We start from the raw sequence: 18578 nt of genomic DNA on the forward strand, positions 1-18578 counted from the left end.
GTAGTATTTTCCACACCACCTGAGTTCTATGTACTGCCTAGGAAAATCTAAAAATAAAGATAAAAGGAAATAAGCTGACAAAAAGTGACATGAGTAAAGTATGTACTGTAATTAATACTTAGTAAACTTTAAAAAAATTAAATGGACAGAGATATATGGAAAGAAATGAATAGATCCACAAAAAACAAAGGTAAAAAACTATATAACACATTAAATTACAATGAAACATGACACCTTCTGTAGTCTTTCTAGGCCTGTTATTCCAAACAAAACTAAAACACAGATTGGGCAACATGATTAAAGAGACTGAAGGGGTGCCTGGGGAGCTCAGTCAGTTAAGCATCTGCCTTTGGCTCAGGTCATGATCCCAGGGTCCTAGGATTGAGCCCCATGGTGGGCTCCCTGCTCGGTGGGAAGTCTTCTTCTCTCACTTCCTCTTCCTCTGTGTGTGTGCATATTCTCTCTCTCTCTCTCTCTCTCTAGCTCTCTCTCTCTCATATAAATAAATAAAAATCTTAAAAGAGATATTGTAAAATTCTTAACTCAGGAAATCTAAACATTTTTTGTTCCAAAGCTACTGAATTAAATGTGTCAAATCAATTATTTTGGTGTCACAGAAACCATTAAAAAATGAGAGCCTGAATTTAGTACATAAATGTTTAGAATCATCTGTTTGTAAAAGAGTAAAGGATATCAACCATTTACTACGTAGCCTCCAAAATAAACTTTTTCAATGTCTTCCACAGAAAATGGCTAATCCAATGTTTTCTAATATTTTTCTTATATTTGTCAATCCAAAACTTTGAGAGAAGACATTTGAAGTGTCATTAGTAAGCAATTACCATAAAAATCTACAAAACTACAAATACATCATTTGGCAATGGTATACTAAGTTAACAACAATAACCTATAAAAAACTGCTAATACTCTAAAGACAAGAATGACTTATGGCCCACCTATAAATTTTACCAGTTTTTCTTACCATCCCCCATATCTATCAAAATGTGATTTGATAAACTATCAATGCCACTGAATTATTAAATATTTTCCCATAAAATGTTTCCTGTTTCCTATTAATCTAATAACATTTCACCGGTATGATCAAAGTAGACCCACACTCCCTTAGTCATCGAGCATTAGCCTCCAATTCTCCTTATATCTTCACTCCTCTCACACAAACCATTAAATCTCAATGGTGCTTATTTATACTGCTTCCCCTCCGTATAAGGACATGGTTCTGCACATTACAGAAGATCCCCTCATAAGAGCAGCTTGGCTTAAAAAAGACTGAGGTTTTTTTTCCCTTCTTTTGTAGAAGTCATCTAGAGAAAGGCCATGTAGAGATGGTGGTTGCATAGTATCCTCAGGGACTCTCAGGGCCCCAAGTTTCTAACTTTCTCTTTCACCATTCTCCATAAGTGGCTTCCATCGTCAAGATCACCTCATAGTTCAAATTGTTTGGTAAAGCTCTGGTTACCATGTCTTCAATTAAGGTAAAAAAGGAGAAACTGAATGGCCAAATGGGATCTCTTCCAGCAGAGTCACTGATCTTTACAAGCACACACACACATACTTCTGCTTTTATCTTTATTGCCTGTCACTTATCTACAAAATAGAGTCTTTTCTTCAAGGTGTCAATGTACCTACCTTTTTCTTTTTCTTAAGATTTTATTTATTTATTTGACGGAGAGAGAGAGACAATGAGAGAGGGAACACAAGCATGGGGAGTGGGAGAGGGAGAAGCAGTCTTTCCCACTAAGCAGGGAGCCCGACATGGGGTCTGATCCCAGGACCCTGGGATCATGACCTGAGCTGAAGGCAGATGCTTAACACCTTAGCCACCTAGGCACCCCTCAATGTACCTACCTTAAAAAAAAAGGGGGGGGACACCTGGGTGGCTCAGTGGGTTAAGCCGCTGCCTTCGGCTCAGGTCATGATCCCAGGGTTCTGGGATCGAGTCCCGCATCAGGCTCTCTGCTCAGCAGGGAGCCTGCTTCCTCCTCTCTCTGCCTGCCTCTCTGCCTACTTGTCAAATAAATAAATAAAATCTTTAAAAAAAAAAAAAAGATGAGGATTCTATTAACGTAGAACAGAAAAACAGATTTAAGGTTGGGTAGAATACTAGCAGCCTGCATCACAAGTTCCTATTCATTTTTCACAGCTTCTAGGTAACCCTTGATAGTGGGAGAAATTTTATATCATATCTTTAATCAATACAGCTAATGTAAAAGCTTTCCCCAATATATACTCTTACTTCCTTGGCTATCTGTGGAGTATGGCCAATCCTAAACTGTACTGATACCACAACAGGTACAATAAGATTGTAATTCAGAAGTCTTATTGGATAGGATTTTTCATCTATCACATCTTGTGTACCAGCTGGGAAAGAAAAGTTGATTTGTTTTGTAAAGTGGCCTAATAGAATGCTGCAACTCACTCTGTGTGTCTTGACCAATTAGCAAATCAATGGAGCTCCAGTGTGGTCTCTTTTGTTACAAATCTGGGATCTTATTCCATAGACACATCTGCTGCATGATCACAATTATCATCAATCCCATTATAGTACCTCATTTACTGAACATGTAGTAGGTCCCTGTGCAAAGTGATCTATTTATTCATTCAGACCTCATAATAACCCTATTATGTTATTTTTGTCCTCATTTTATAGAAAATAAAAATAGCAAATGTTTATTGAGTGTTTAGTATGTGCCAGGCTTACTCAAAGTATTTTATAGATAAGTACTATTATTATCCCTAATTTACAGATGAAAAGGCAGAAAAGTTAGTAACTTGCCCAAAGTCACATAGCTTATAAGTAGCAGAACCATGGCACACCTGAGTGGTCCAGTCAGTTAAGCATCCAACTCTTGATTTCAGCTCAGGTCATGACCCCTGTGATTGGCCCCCTCCAACCCCCAGAGTGGAGTTTGCTTGGGATTCTAGCTCTCTGCACCCCCCCACCTGTGCACATATGAATGTACATGCTTGCTATCTCTGTCCTTTTAAAAAAAAAAAAAAAAAGTAGCAGAGCCGGGATGCAAATCCTCACAAACACTCGAGAGTCAACTCAATTAACTCCTATACTAGAATCATAAAATAAGCCAGCAGAGGGTTAAGCAACTCACCTAAGAGCTAGATCTACTGTCTTGATTCCAAATGAATCAAAGCAATATGGTTTGACTGACCAAGGGATTATTACTCTTCAAGGGCAGAATTACAAGAAAATAACACTATCAAAATAACAAACATAACCCATAAATTTCAGTGATAAGCAATTGAGGAGGATGAAATGCAGTGCATCCATATTGCCTAGACACCACGACAGGTAGACCCACCTTTTCTAGTAACAGATAAACTCAAAGCAGCTTTGGCAAATGTATATAGTGACTGTCATACATTAGTCATACATTAGACTGTCATACATTAGAAATCAATAGTATCTAAAAGATCTTGAATAAATAGATGTCTGCATTTTACAACTGCTGTCAAAAAATTAAAGAGTAAACAGTTTTTTGCTACACCACACTCAATGGATATATCTAGAAGTAGTAATTTTAAAGACATCAGGAAAAATATTTTAAGAAATAATAAAAAGTAACAGAATCAGATACTTTGTTGCCATCTGTCAGAAGTAAAAAATTTATAGTTCTTTTACCTATAATTACAACCCTAACTTTCATCATTTGAGAGAAAAGTAAATTATTGCTATAAATTTCCTTAATATTTTTTCCTAAGATTAACAAGGTACAATTCTTTTTTTTTTTTTAGGTTTTTATTTATTTGATACAGAGATAGAGAGCATAAGTAGGCGGAGCAGCAGGCAGAGGGAAAAGAAGAAGCAGGCTCTCCGTTGAGCAGGGAGGCTGATGTGGGGCTCAATCCCAGGACCCTGCGATCATGATCTGAGCCAAAGGCTGCAGCTTAACCAATTGAGCCACCCAGGCACCCCAAAATGTACAATTCCAATACCAGAGTCAAAAATACCTGTGTTCGCCCTCTCTAAAAAATAAATAAAATGAAAATCTCCCCCCCTCAAATAAATAAATAAATAAATAAGCCTATGTTAAGCCTGAACACACAACATACAAATCACAATGCTACTACTGCTTCATTTTCAAACACTCCCCTAAGAATTTTAAGTCTCTCTTCCAACAACAGCACAGATACATAGTGACTATTAGAAGGAGTCTCTTGCACCTAGGACAGTAACTGAAACACTGTAAGCAATAGTGATGAATGAAGCTCATGTCACCAATCGAATCAACTATAAGAGTCATTCACTTTCATGAACACCTCATACCCTATTAAAAAAAAATCAGGCTCAGTATATCATTCTTCATCAAACACATCCTTTTTTCCTAATTCCAGACTAAATGAGACATTCTCAGTTAAGTTCATACCAGTTCATGTTTATACTCTACTTCCGACTACCAATGCTTTTAAACTAATTTTAAAAGGAATTTTAAAGAATTGAACAGTACTAAATTTATACTATACTTCACTGGCTCCTCAAGGGATGAAACATAAAACATATTTTTGTTAGTAAAAAGTTACTATACTGGGTTGTCTAGGTGGCTCAGTTGGTGAAGCATCTGCCTTTGGCTTTTCCCTCTGTCTATTCCCCTCCCTCCCACTCATGTGCTTGTTCTCTCTCATAAATAAATACAATCTTTTTTTAAGAAGTTATTATACTAAGTAAGAATTATATTAAGATTTTTAAAGTTATACTGATTCCTGTTTAGAAAGAAAGAAGAAAGTATCATAAAAGAGCCAGTGATCCTCAGTGAGGCATAAAGTACCAAAAAGAATCAGCTATTATAAATCATTAGCGTTACAGCAACTTTAATTTAATGCATCACTTGACTGGGAACTCTTATTAGATGAAAAGCAGCCAAAGCAACTTTTATTTATAGCGATATGTGGAATGATAACAGAAATGTTGTTACTAAAAGCAATTTAATTTAAGCAATATTTAAAAGTGAATTTTTACACATAATGGTATTTGAACACAATTTGAAATGGGAAGGACATATCACTTGCAAAGAATATCATTCCTCATTTTAAAAGTATTAAGAGGTCTCTATTTTTACCACAAGGGAGCAATAGGATCCAGAATTAACTTCCAAATGTAAACTACTAGAAAAGTGAGTAAACTATGCATCTGACTTTGGACAATAGGCAAAACAAAACTGAGTCCTTAAAAAAAAAAAAAAAAAAAAAAGAGGAAGAGAAATCCAAGGAGGAGGAGAGGAGGAAAAGAAGGAAGAGAAGAAGAAACGGAACAGGGAAGACCTATAATTACCTGGAACTCTTTCTGAAAGTACTTTTGAGATTATAGTATGTTGAAGCGGAAACCCTTCTAGTGCATTGCTAAGTTGAAAAGGCAGAAGTCAGAGCACCAAAACAAAATAAAACAATTTTGGTGGGGAAAAGTCCCCAAAGTGAGAGAGCTATGCAAAGACAATCAATATATGCATAGGGTGAAAACACAGAAGTCTAAGCAAAAAACAAGTTCTGGGAAAGAAAATTTAACAGGTGCCTAAAGCTGAGTAAAATTATATGATAATACTAGAGCTCACCGAGGGCCAGGAATCATTAGACTTCTTACAAACAAGACAGAGGAGAGTCCTCTGAATCGTTGGAACATTCAGTTAAGTCCCAAAGAGAGGTCCACCTTAGTATGAGGCTAAGAAAGCACAAGAATAAAGGTTACCTCTAGACCTGCTTTAGAAAACCTTAAACACATTAACACACATGGAAAGGGAAGAGGGAAGGAAATAAATTTGCTGCTGCTGACTCTGGCTCAGAAAAGCTCAGTCTTAAAACTCTCCCACACCTGCAGAATGCCACTTTGCACAACATGCTGGGTCATCCCATGTGCCATTTGGAAGAACAGCTGCCACTGCCACCATAGGAAAGGAGACTGAGGTACCATGAGGTATTGTCATGACCAAGGATAAAGGTAAAGAAGGTAAAAACAGGTGCAGGGGTAAGAGTGAAAATGAACCTGAAAAAAGCTGGTGTGTAAACAGGATGAATACGAGTATAACCAAGTAATCAAAATGTTGGGAAATGTATAATTAGAAACAATGTGTCTTGATAGTGTGAAGAGATTATGTCATATGAAAGGAAAACTGAGAAAAATGGCTTGAACAAATACCTAACATTATACTCGTCTGCCAGACTATGAGGATAGCAAAGCTGATAAATTTTAAACTACAATGCAGATGAAGATATAAACCTAAATGCATGTGGCAAGCTTCCAAAGCCTGCTAAAATAAATGAGACATACATTTGGTGCTGGAGATGATGATGAAATCCAGTCTGATGATACTAGAGATGTTGATAAAGACCATGATGATATTTAAATTGAACTCAGTGTTTTACATTCCAAATTTTCTAAAGATTAAATCCGAAAGGAGGTAAGGCTTCCTTGTCCATTAAAAGTTAACCAGACTTATGGGGTGCCTGGAAGGCTCAGTTGGTTGACTGCCTGACTCTTGGTTTCAGCTCCCATCATGATGTCAGGTTCATGGAACTGAGCCCCGCAAGAGGCTCCACACTTGACGGATAGTCTGCCTGAGATTCTCTCTCAGTCCCTCTCCACCTCTTTAAAATAAATAAATCTTAAAAAAAGAAAAAATTACCAGACTTCAATGTAGCTTAGTCATTTTATCATGGCATCCCTTTCCGTAATGCTCAAATACTCCTGGCAGCAGTTCTTCTTTCTTCTTGATTGATCTCTCATTAGTTAAATAAAAACTATGATACATGTTAACAAGTAACTTTAAGTAGTAAGTTTTTATAGAACCCAGGTACATTTCATTTCAAAGTCCCCTGTTCCTAATCATAATTCTCTTTTTAAAAGGGGAAAAAGGGGGACGCCTGGGTGGTTCAGTCAGTTAAGCATCTACCTTCACCTCAGGTCCTGATGGTCCTGAGATGCAATTCCACATCTGGCTCCTCTCTCAGAAGGGAGACTCCTCTCCCTCTCTCTGCCACTCCCCCTGCTTGTGCTCACTCTCTCTTTGAGAAATAAATAAATAACATCCTTAAAAAAATAAAAAATAAAAAAAGGGGAAAATGTCTATATGATTTTATACTGGACGATTAATGAGAAAATCCTATTATGCGAAAGAAAATGTTTAGGGTGTATAGAATATTGGAACAGAGATAACAATATCTGCCTTACAGATAAGAAAACCAAGGCATTAAAGGTGAATTAATGGGGGGTGAGAATGGTGTCACACAGCTAGCAAGGATCAAACAGAAATTTGAACCCAGCAACCTGGTTCCAGATTTTACTGCAAGTATGTCTTTCACAGCCAAGTATCTTCCTAGTCTAGACCAGACATCTGAAACAAAAGGATCCCTATCAATAGTCAGGATAAGAAATAAAATCTTTGCCATCTCAAGAACACTACTAATTAACAGTGATTTTTGGAAGAATCATTCTACCTAAAGAACTCCCTTGTTTTCTTATATCTATAAAGACCTTTGCAGCTTGAATTGTAATAAGAACTTGAGAAAGTGGGCGGCAGGTGATTCCTTCCAAACTCCCCCTCATCTTTCATGAATTCATCTGTATTTATCCACTGCCCCACTGCCCACCATATGTCTGACACTATACTAAGTGTCAAGGATGATAAAACAGAGATAATACTCATTTTAGTGGATCACAGAATCTACTGGGAAACCAAAAATGAAACAAATAATTATACATTTCTTATGTTTCTAAAATATGCTGAGCCTATCCCCAACACAGGAATTTTGAACTTACTGTCTGAAATACCCTTGTCCAAATATCCACCATACTTCTCTCCTCAGCAAATTCAGGTCATCATCACTCAACTACCACCTTCTCAATAAAACCTTTCCTGACCATTCTATACAAAAATGGTATACTTCCCACTTCAACATTCCCTATTATCTTCCCTCATGTACTTACTTTTCTCTAGAATACTTATCAACATTAAACATACTTATTTGTTTAGTATCTGTATTCCCACCAGAATAAAAGCTCCATGAGATCAATAATTTTTGTCTATATTGGTTAGTATCATTCAGTCTAGAATAGTACCTATAATATAGCACACATTGCTATATTGCTGACTAATGAATAAATGAGTACAATGAAGTAAAGTCCAAGAATAGTGACAGTGTATAAAAGAATAAACCATTAATTTTATTTAGACTAATACACAGTTATTATTTATATACGTGTCATCATGTAATAATTAAAATACCAATTATAAGTGCTATCTATCATTCAAGTATATGGTATTAATTTAAGCATTTTGTTTCAGTTTTTCTGTAATTCCTTTCTTCTATTTTTAAACAGTTAAAGTCTATATAATAATAATTTACTGATAAAGAGGTTCACATTTTTATTCTAGAAGGGAGTCAATGTCTAACAATATTACTTATTCTTCATTCTATCAACTATCTCACTTTAAAAAATGACAACATGAGATGTACAATTCTACCTGGGTTTGATATTACCATACTCATTGAACTAGAACAAGCATCTTATTTTTCAGAAATGGAAAACTAAAAATCAAGAGAGAGAGAGAGAAAAGGATCTATAAAAATCACCTTCCAAAGTGTATAGTTTATTTTTTTGCTTCATATGCTCAGTCTGTGAAGACTTTGTACAATTACGGCACTTACAGCTAAACATCTAGAAAAAAATTTGTCTCAAATTTAGTGTATCACGGTCCATAGGACTATGTAGCCTGACAAAACTCTTGTTTTGAAGAATGATACTTTTATTTATACCTAAACAATATTAACCTATCACTTACACAAGTATTTAGGGGCGCCTGGGTGGCTCAGTGGGTTAAAGCCTCTGCCTTCAGGTCAGGTCATGATCTCAGGGTCCTGGGATCGAGCCCCACATCGGGCTCTCTGCTCTGTGGGGAGCCTGCTTCCTCCTCTCTCCCTCTTTGTCTGCCTCTCTGCCTACTTCTGATCTCTGTCTGTCAAATAAATAAATAAATAAAACCTTTAAAAAAAATAAACAAGTATTTAATAATAATCATTTTAAAAAGATAAACAGACCTTGAGACACAGTTTTCAAATTTAATCACCTATCATTTGAAACTCCAATAATCAGTCAATATGATCTTCCAGAAGATTAAAAAAAAATAAAGTTGGTATAGTATTTCTAATGAAATGAATTTGTTAGAATAATCTGTGTACAATGGAATTTTTCAAGAGTCCCCTAATTTGTCCTGATAAAAAAACAACTTATTACAAGACATTTGGAAGAAAATACTCATGAAGAAATAATTTAGTATGATCCGCCATATTATATGTGAAAACCTAAGAATATTAACCAACTATATCCAGAACTCCCAAAACACATGTATTCTCTCCCCTAATTAAGAAAAGCAGGGGGACCTGGGTGGCTTAGTCGGTTAAACGTCTGACTTTGGCTCGGGTCATGATGCCAGGGTCCTGGGATCAAGCCTGGCTTTGGGCTCTCTGCTCAGTGAGAAAACTGCTTCTCCCTCTCCCTCAACCCCCACTCATGCTCTCTAGTTCGCTTTATCTCAAATAAATAAACCTTAAAAAAAGAAAGAAAGAAAGAAAAAATCAGTAATCATACTAAGCAAAGAAGAAAGCAAAAATAAATCTTCAGATAAAAAATACAGCTAAATCTAACATCTACTAATATCTATATCCAAACTAAGTTTTCAAACAGAAAAAAACTAAGGAATGGTCCCAGTTCTCCATCTTCCAATTATACGGACATTCCTCAAAGTATCTATAAAAACTAAAATTACTATAAAATAGTTTCTTACTATTACACACATTTCAAAATGTTACTGTTCATTTTAAAAATATACCCTGTGAATATTAAAGATAAATATTAAATGTTAAAGGTAAGTATTTCCTTCTGGTTAACTTTCATTCTCCAGAAAGAAAATGTGGAATTCCTTAATGTTGATACATTTTATATTTACAGGACAATGGACCATCAACCAGTAACAATGTCTACTGATACAGGTATTAAGTTTAAAAATCAATTTATACTAAAACGTATTAATTAGCTTAATTATTTTCAAATTATGGTACATGATCACTGTAAAACAAAAGAAACAATCACAGAAATGCATAAAGGATAAAGAAAAGTTCACAGGAAATTTATCTTTTGAAAGAATAATTCATGGATAACCATTTCTGCACCATCTCTCAAGACATTTTACTTAAAGATAAACAGTCTTACATTAAAGGACTCATTGCACACATCCTATTCTATAGCCTACTTTAATTCATTAGGTAAAGAACATCTTACATGTCTGCCAGTATATATCTTCACATGCCATTACAAGACCCCAGTGTATCCTACATTCTATGTATTTCTAATAAACTTACTTAACCTTTTTCCCTATTAATAGATACTTGGTTTATTTCCATTTTTTGTCTTTGAAACGAAATATTTATAATACAGTGATCGGGATACTCCATACTTCTTCACTACAATGCTGCTTACTCCAAAATCTTCTCCAGAAAACAGAACAATTTTATTCAAATATTTTAAAGTGCCTATTATGTTCCACTCACTGTTCTAGGCAGTCTAAGTTCCAACAGTGTAGGGACTGATTCTGTTTTAGTCATTGCTTTATTTCCTGTGTTTAGTGATTGTCTGATACATAGTAGACTATCATATATGTGTTGAATGAATGGATGATTATGCTTCTTCATTCACCCCTTCAGTATTTTAAGTGTTGACTTTGAATTAGTTCAGTTTTCTTTCTTTCTTTCTTTCTCTTTCTTTCTTTCTTTCTTTCTTTCTTTCTTTCTTTCTTTCTTTTTTCACTCTGCAGAGTAATAAGCCTTTAAATGTCTATCATTCACAATTCAGGCTCACTACTGGGAGTCAAGGAGATGAATATGGAGGAAAAAACAGTACTATAGCATCAGCTTTTGGAACCTCTGCTCAGCTGCGTTTAAAATGTTCAAAATTCCTTTTGAGCTTCAAAACATCATCCATAGGAAATGTGAATCTAACAGCTAGCTGTATGTTTTCCTTTGGTCTAACATTTCCATGGAAAAAGAGTAGTAACACTCTCTAAAAGTCTAGCTGGCACACACAGAGAAACCTTAAAAATCCAATTAAACTACAAAATTATGATGAATTCATAAAAGATTTTGCTTTTCCAGAAAAATACTTTGAGAAAGAGAGAAAAAGACCACTGAATTACCAAAAAATAACAAAATGCTTATATTCTGATCAAATTTCAGCTTGTAAATTTACCATATATCTGTTGAGAAGCCTTATTTAGAGGTTATACATGCCTATTCTGTTTTCTCTCATTTGGAAAATCCAGGTACCACAGAGATTAAATTAGAATCACAAACCTGGGAAGAACCTTGAAACATATAGAATTCAACCTTCTGCCTTTTACTCATATACACTTAAGCCAGTTTACATACATAAGCCATGTATCCACAACAAAGAATTACCCAGCTCACAGTGAGTATGGGGACAGGGGATGTGATAAAGAGTTAAGGTGGAAGTCTGGGAAAAGAAATGTTAAGTCATTCTAAGAATGGTTTTCATTAGAGAAAACTGTTTAGAGGAATGTCATGATCCAACTTCCATTTTAGTATATGATCTCTCTAGAATTTATGCTTGAATGTTAAATACATATGCTTGAATGGAATATCCAAGTTGATTAAGGTCAAGTATTTTGCCTCTTAATTGGTGAGGACAACATGCAAGAATTTAGTGAAGTAGGATGCAGGTTTGTATTGTAAATACCTTTTCAACTCCAAAAAGCATATGCTACCAATCAGGGTATTTTTATAAGCACACCCTATTATTATTATTAAAATATACACCCTATATATTGTTATTTGATTGTAAGTTCAAAAGAGTGTATCATGATTTTATGACTCTTTATATCTCCACTATTTAGAATACACAAAAGGTATTTAATATTCACTGATGGCACTGAAAATATAGATATTTATCTAGTCCATTTAAATAGAATTTCATTACCACAAAAATTTTTCAATATTAAAATATATATAAAAACACATTACCACACTTGAATAGATAACTTAGATACCAATGTTCATAGCAGCATTATTCACAACAACCCAAATGTCCACTGACAGATGAATGGATAAACAAATTTGGCACATTCATAAGATAAAATATTATTCATTCTTAAAAGAATGAAATTCTGATACATGATATAACACGGATGAACCCAAAAGACACTATGTTAAGAGAAAGAAGACAGTCACATAAGAACAAATACATGATTAAACTCATAAGAAAAGCCTAGAATAGTCAAATCCATAAAGACAAAAATAAAACAATGGTTACAGGGGTTACAGGGGCTGGAAAAAAGGCATAGTTTATGTTCCATGAGTACAATAGTTTGTGATGCTAAAAAAGTTCTGGAGACAGAGGTGATGGCAGCACAACATTGTAAACATACTTACACTGAGTTACAGTGTAAGTACCTACACCTAATGACATACTTAAAATGGTTAAATGGTAAATTTTATGTTATATATATATTTCACAATAAAAAAGGACAAAAATATTATATTACATTATGAATGACTTGCCCAAATATTTTATAAATGTACAATCACAGAATTCTATCAGCTCTTAATATTAAATTATTTTTTTAAAAAGGAGTTAAAAAATAAACATTCAGTTCTATACACATCTGGTTTCTTTAAAAAACAAGTACCAAAAGGAAGAAAACCCAAACCTTGAAGAAACAAAGTTATTTTTTATTTCAGCAATACCAATAATGTATGTAATTATTCTTACTTTGCAAACCCTTTGCCTTATGACAAAAATACTTAAACATAGTGATAATCAACATATCCATATGTTTTAACAGTCACACATAAATTCATCTCCACTTTCTCAGCAGAAACTTGTCTGCACTTAAATGATTTGCAATTCAGTTTTTATTCTATTTTCTTGTATCTTTTTCCTTGCGGGTAAAAACTATGCATACAAAGACTATTACCAACTTTCTGTAACATATTCAAGGCAGATAACAGGCAATCTAATAAGAAATATAGTATGTCAAATAAAATGATAAACTGGGAATTCTTAAAAGTGATTAACATTCTGTATGCTAAATTATTTCCTAACCTTTGGGAAATGTGTAAGAAAATAAGTTAGAATTTACATTCATCCCCACATGTACAAAAGCTGGCACAACTGCTACAAGACAAAAAGGCAATAATATTTTTGCTAATTACAAAAATGATTCACATTCAAACAAATCCAACTGAAATTCATGGAACTATAGAACATTCTTAAAAATACAAACTCCTTAATTCAATACAATATACCACACATACATCAATTTCTTTTCTATTCTATGATGTCAAAGAAAACATTGATTTAACACATAGTTAAATTCAACAATATTGATTTAATGTGTAACTCATTTAACATGATTCATTAATGGGACTTGACCTCAATTTACCAATTAAACTTTAATATTGGTTAATTAATTATTTCTCTGGCAGTTACCAAACTAGGCAGTTTTCAGTACTGATTAATTTTCCAAGAGCTGCCCACATAACTATCATTGTATGCAGAAGTCTCACTAAAAATGAAGTTACCTAAGACAAAAAGAATAAAAGCAAAGAAAGAGGTATATTCAAGTGTTTGACTCCCTTAGTGCCCTATGCATAACCCTTCTAGAGGTAGCTATTTCAAGTGACAATAAATCATTTGATCAACAATTTCCCTACTTTCCCAATGAAATACATTAAGCAAAAATTAAGTAAACTATTGTAGAGTCCTCCCATAAAAACAACAACAACCTAGAAATGTATTTTTCCTTATTATGTTCTTCTTAGTATACATTCCTAAAAGTACATTGTGGATCTTGTGTCCAAAAGATCCATCCAGCAAAATTCATATATTTATATAAGTTTTTAGCAGTTTAACATTTACATTCAGATTCAACAAAAATTTCTTAGACTACACTAGGAAGTGAATTCCAACCACAACTTTATAAAATGGGGGGTGCCTGGGTGGCTCAGTTGGTTAAGCAACCGCCTTCGGCTCAGGTCACAGTCCCGGAGTTTCGGGATCGAGTCCCGCATCGGTATCCCAGCTCCATGGAGAGTCTGCTTCTCCCTCTGACCTTCTCGCCTCTCATGCTCTCTCTTTCTGTCTCTCTCTCAAATAAATAAATAAAAATCTTTAAAAAAAAATCTTAAAAAGAAATCTTTAAAAAAAAATGATCTCATGTTAAAGGTAAATGAGGCTGAGAAACAAAATAATTTGATCTCACAATTAGTAACTACTGAATTCAAGAGGTGGAATCCAGATATTACTGATGTCAAAAGGAAGGAGGAAGAGAAGTAACACTTGTTCTGTGTCAGACGTGACCCAGGCACTTGGCACAAGTTTTGTTATTTAGTTCTTACCACTGTTTTGTAAGGTAGACACAGTCTCCATTTTGAAGATGAAGAAAATGAGGTAAGAAGTGATTTGACTTGATCAAGGTTTGTTCAGAAAATAGGCAGCTAAGACAGGACAGAAACCCTGGGAATATACATTGACAGATTTTTGTCCGCAAACCATAACTGCGATCCAAGGAGGGAAGTTCATTTGACATGTTGTTTTATTTTTTTGTTTTTAGGGGTTTTTTTTCTTTTTTTCTTTTTTTTTTTTAAGAGAGAGTATCTGAGTGGAGGGTGGGGGTGAAGGTATGGAGGCAAAGGGAGAACATCTCAAGCAGGCTCCATACCCAGTACAGTGCCCAGCATGGGGCTTGATCTCACAACCCTGAGATCACGACCTGAACCAAAATCAAGACTCAGATGCTTAACCAACTGAGCCACCCAGGCGCCCCTGTTTTCAGTTTTATTTGTTTTTTATAGAAAAGGAATTCTGTTGGTAATCCCTGTAAGGTCACTATCATGAGTCTACCAGGCAAACAAAAGATAGCAATGACACAGCATTTAGCATGCAAATAGATGTCAACCCAATAATTAATCCAATTATCTAATAGGAAAACACAGAATGTCGTTTGTCATTAGAATAGCTTTGCTAAGAATAAGACCCTCTTGTACCAGGTACCAATTCTTGAAACACTACTTTGAGCAACGAAAATGAGAATTAAAATTTAGACAAAGAAGGTGAAATACTACTCCTCATTCTACCCAATGCTCCTATATTCCACTAACTGAAACCTATGATTCTGTTCCTCACTAGCATAACTCAATGGGAGAGCAAGAGCAGGGAGAAAAGGCTGGTCTCAGAATGGGAAAGAAACACCACCATTTCAAATATAAAATCAAATCTAAGTCATTTTCCTCTCTACTTGAGAAAGTTCAGCAATGTATCACTCAAAGTATCTGTCTTCTATTAACCTATAAAACTGTCTAAAATCCAGTTAGAATATTCCCTTCCTTTACAAATTCTCACCTGTCTTTTCTCATCTCCTTCTGTTATTACTCAAAATCTACTCAAAATAACAATAATAATAATAATAATAAGGCAGTCAGACATCTAGAGCTCTTTTATTCAGGAGCAAAATCAATAATTATCAAATACTGGCCAAGGCATGAAGGATTCATATTTCGGAATAATTTTCAAATTTTCAAATTTTGCTACATGGAACCAAAGAGTTGTATGAAATACTCCTAGTAGCTAATGAATGAGAGAGAATGCCAGGTAGGTTTCATTATAAAAGTATATTAACTCACATACACTCATTCATTATGCCAAACTTGGGGCCAGAAAAAAGTTCTAAAATTCTTACCCTAGAATATGTAAGAAGTAGAGGGGAGGCAGGTAATAATTTGTTGTATTTTTTAAAATGAGTCCTCATCTTTTCTCTGATCTCGTTTATGATGCAATCCTACAGGAAACAAATTAAAGTCTAAAATGAACTCTGAAGTTTCTGAATAATACCATTTTCATTCCTTTTTTTCTTTTTTAAAGATTTTGTTTATTTATTGAGAGAGAGAATGTGTGTGTAGGAACAGGGGGAGGATCCCAGGGAGAGGGGGCACAAGGGGGGTGGCAGAGAGAATCTCAAGCAAACTCACCACTGAGCAAGGAGCCCAAGGTAAGTCTTGATCTTAAGACCCTGAGATCATGACCTGTGCCAAAACGAAGGGGAGGGCACTTAACTTACTGAGCCACCCAAGTACCCCTACCATTTTCATTCTTGAGAGGAATGTGTATTCTGCTATCGTTGGATGAAGTAATCTACAAATGTCAATCATATCTGGTTGACTGATGGTGCTGCTGAGTTCAAATATATTCTCACTAATTTTCTGCCTGCTAGATCTGTCCATTTTTAAGACAAGAGTGTTGAGACACCCAGCAACAATAGGGGAGTCATCTTTCTTTTTGCAATTCTCTCAGTTTTTGCCTCACACATTTTGATGCATACATATTAAGGATTATGTCTATCTAAAGAATTAACCCCACTGTCATTATATAATGCCCCGGTTTCCACTTGAAGATTTTCCTTGCTCTGAAGTCTGCTCTGTCTGAAGTTAATAGAGCTATTCTGGCTTTCTTTTGATTAGTGTTAGTATGGTATATCCTTCTCTATTCTTTTATTTTTATTCTGTATGTGTCTTCACATTTAAAGTGGGTTTCTGTTGACAATATATAGTTGAATCTTGTCTTTTGTTCCACGCTGACAGTCTCTTTTAACTGAGTATATTTAGAATACTGGCATGTAAACTAATTACTGATATACCTGGATTGATATCCTCTCTTTTTGTTACTGTTTTCTGTTCATTGCCCTTGTTTTTGTTCCTATTTATATCTTCTACTCTTTCTCTTTTGTGGCTTTAATTAGGGATTTTTATGAGATTCTATTTTCTCTCCCTTCTTAGCATATCAATTATACTTCTTTTTTCACTTTCTTTTATTTTTGCCCTGGAGTTCACATTATAAATTTACAACTAATCCAAGTCCATTTTATGGGTAGTGAAGTACAAGTACCTTTTAACAGAATATTCTTAATTCCTCTTTCCCAACCCTTGTATCATTGTTGTCATTCATTTCACTTATATTTAAGCTCCACTCATTGAATACATTGTTGATAATATTATTTTAAACAAATTATGTTATTTGTAAGGTCAATTAAGAATAAGAAAAATAAAAGTTAAGTTATTCAAAAGTTATTTTAAAGTTATTTCCCTTCACCTAGTCTTTCTCTAACGTTCTCCCCTTTTTTAATGTAGATCCAAGTTTCTAGCCTATACAGTTTTCCTTCTCTGAAGAATTTCTTTAAATATGTCTTATAAGACAAACCCACTAGCAACAAATTTTTTACATCTTTGTTATCTGAGATAGTCTTTTTTCTCCTTTTCTTTAAAGCATAATTTAGCAGGATACGGAATTCTAAATTGTTGGATTTTTCTCCCAACACTTTATTCCACTTCACTCTTTTCTTGCTTGTATGATTTGTGAAGAGAAGTCAGATATTCTTACCTTTGCTTCTCTATAGATAAGGTGTTTTTTCCCTCTGGCTTCTTTCAAGATTACCTCCTGTCTGATTTTTTAAAGTTTGAATATGAAATGCCTAGGTAAAATTTTGGGGACTCTTACCCTGCCTGGTGTTCTCCAAACTTCCTGAATCTGTGGTTTGGACTCGGACATTAATTTGATGAAACACTGTCAATATTGCTTCAGATATTTCCTCTGTTCCTTTTACCCCTTCCTTTCTTTCTGGTATTCCCATTATGCATATATTATACCTTTTGAAATTGTCCCACAGTTCTTAGTTGTTGTTTTTTTTTTAATTTTTTTTCAGGCTTTTTTCTCTTTGCTTTTTAAATCTTTTTTTTTTTCTTTATTAAGATTTATCCATTTATTTGAGAGAGAGAGTGGTGGGAAGGTGCTGAGGGAGAAAGGGCCTCAAGCAGACTCCACACTGCACACAGAGTCAGATACAGTGCCTGATCCCACAACCCCAACATCATGACCTGAGCCAAAACCAAGAGTTGGATACTCAACCAACTGAGCCATCCAGGTGCCCCTCGATGTTTTTTAATTTTAGACGTTTCTACTGACATAACTTCAAGCTCAGAGAGATTCTTTCCTCAGCTATGTTCGGTCTTCTAATAAGCCCATCAAAGGAATTCTTTATTTCTGTCACAGTATTTTTTAATTTCTAGCATTTTTGTTCTTTCTTAAAATTTCATATATTATCCATCTGTTCTTGCATGCTGGCTATTTTCTTCATTAGAGCCTTTGGCATATTGTCATAATTGTTTTAAATTCCTAGTCCGAACACTCCAATATCCCTGCTGTGTTTAAGTCTGATTCTAATGCTTGCTCTGTCTTTGTAAACTCTACTTTTGCTTTTTAGCATGCCTTGTAATTTTTTTGTTGGAAGCCAGACATGATGCACTGGAAAAAAGGAACTGTGGCAAACAGGCATTAGTAATGTGGGGTAAGATAAGTGTTCTATGATTAGGTCTCAGTCTTTTAGTGAGTCTGTGCTCCCAATCCTCCGGCACCACCATCCCCACCACACACACACACACACACACACACACACACACACACACACCCCTTAGGACAAAAAGGATGGCTAGAGGAG

At 34.8% G+C, this 18578-nt stretch overlaps 1 protein-coding gene across 5 annotated transcripts in view; it reads right to left on the bottom strand.

Annotated features, from left to right (window-relative positions):
* FUT8 (fucosyltransferase 8) overlaps positions 1–18578 on the bottom strand; it is a 263883-nt gene that overhangs the window by 177655 nt on the left and 67650 nt on the right. Inside the window, exon 3 of one of the 5 annotated variants that reach the window (XM_082734104.1) lies at positions 15771–15869. The exons of the other annotated variants lie outside the window; for them this stretch is intronic. The gene's annotated coding sequence lies outside the window, so the exon portion shown is untranslated. The remainder of the gene's footprint in view (positions 1–15770; positions 15870–18578) is intronic. 5 annotated transcript variants of the gene reach the window in all.

The sequence above is a fragment of the Mustela nivalis genome (assembly GCF_964662115.1).
Source record: "Mustela nivalis genome assembly, chromosome: 6".
In the NCBI taxonomy this organism is placed as follows: domain Eukaryota; kingdom Metazoa; phylum Chordata; class Mammalia; order Carnivora; family Mustelidae; genus Mustela; species Mustela nivalis.